Below are 1,930 nucleotides of genomic sequence, written 5' to 3' on the forward strand. Positions count from 1 at the left end.
GTCCTACACCCCTCCCTCCTTTTACACCCCCCCCTCTCCTTTTCATCCCTCTCTCCATCTATGAGCCCTATATGGAAGGAAATGGCCGCGGGTCAGTACGGTATGTCTGTGCAGAGTAAACAGTGGCTAGCGGAGGGGCCTGGGCCGGAGCTTATCAGGTCGCAGTCTGTCTGATTGACCCCTCCACTCCCTCTTTGTTTAGACGTCCCGACAGGCGGGTCAGCGCTCCACATCCTCCTCCGCCTCGGCTCCATTATTCCCACACCTTTCTGTTGTCAAAGTGAAAGGCCATGTTTTCCTTCTTTACTTGGAGGGCAAACAGGCAGCCGGAGGTGCGTTCAGGGAAACACAAACACAGCATAAAGGAGTGGAGGGGCGGGCCACCTGAGGCAGCGCGGGGTCACGGCGCTCACAGAGGCATCTGGGATATGCGGCCCCGTTCAGCGGCGACAGTGGGAAGACGTAAAGGCACGTTGTGTGCGCTGTTGACAAATATTTGCAGCTCGCTTGGACAACAGCCGGAATGCAGATGGACGTCTCTATGTGAGGTTAGCCCCCCCCCCCCCCCCCCCCCCTCCCCCTCACACCAGTGTTGGGCAAGTTACTCAGGATGTGTAATAAGTTACTCTTTTTACGCCTTTAAAAAGTTATAATATTACTTATTACTTGGTATCAAAAGCAATCAAAAGTCACTCGTTATATTATATTACCTTTGCTACCCACCCCGAGAAAGTGACGCCAGCTCCTTTTAGAACTGAATCCACTCTATTGGAACAATAATTAACCTTACAGGAGGAGTCAACAATCAGCCAAACTGCATACTTTTTTATTTATTTGCCTATTTAGGGCAAAAAACTAACTTGCGTTCTGGCGACACAGTCTTGCATAGACCTTTCTCCACACATCGTTTTGGTGTTGTGGCAGCGATGGAGAACGTAATAGTTACTTGGATTAGTAACTATTACTGTATTGGAAATTGTAATCCCTTACACTACTCTTTACTGGGGAAAGTAATATATTACAGTAATAATATTACTGAGTAACATATTACTGCCCAACACTGACCCCCACCCACCCCATCCTCCCTCCTCCGGCCCCCCTCCTCTCCCCTCCTCTGTGTGTGGTACCGCTGTGCTCCTCAGCTGTTCCCCGGCTCTGTCTGAGGCTGCTGCTGTGGCCTGTCAGCCTGTCAGATTAAAGCTCCAGCTCTCCCAGAGTCTTCCTTAAATGCCACACGCTTTGTTTTCATTGAGGAGGGGGTGTAGAATGCGTGTGATCTCTCGTCGGCCTCCCTCTCATCCATCTCTGCCAGGGGGCCGAGGGGGGCAGAGGGGGTAAAGGGGGGGTTCAGGCGGGGGCAAGGGGCAGGGTCACACAGGGGGAAGAGCGGGGTCAAGGGTTAAGCTAGGTTACCCCCAGCCCGGAGAGGAGGGGACCTGAAGAGAGGGCCTACCACACACACACACACACACACAAAAACACAGACACACACACACACACAAAAACACGGACACACGCACACACAAAAACATGGACACACGCACGCGCGTGTGTGCGCACACACACGCGCGCACACACACACACACACTATTCTGCCCACTAATAATAAAGCCTTCCACTGACATTTCGTTCATGTCTGCAACACTGCCGTTATTCATGTAGAGCGTGGCCTGTTATTGAGTGCAGATGTGGGGCTGTAATGAGCACTGGCTCTGGCACCAACTATCCAGTGATGAACAGAGGGCCGCGCTGTGCCCAGACATGGAGAGAGAGAGAGAGAGAGAGAGAGAGAGAGAGAGAGAGAGAGAGAGAGAGAGATGGATGAAGAGAAAGAAATGGACGGTCTGAATGAGATGAGTCTGTTGTGTAAGCGCCGGGGGAGGTGAGGCTCTCCGGCAGGGTCTTTTGCAGGTGCAGAAAGTGTTGCCTA

This window comes from Poromitra crassiceps (genome assembly GCF_964638095.1).
Source record: "Poromitra crassiceps genome assembly, chromosome: 18".
Taxonomy (NCBI): domain Eukaryota; kingdom Metazoa; phylum Chordata; class Actinopteri; order Beryciformes; family Melamphaidae; genus Poromitra; species Poromitra crassiceps.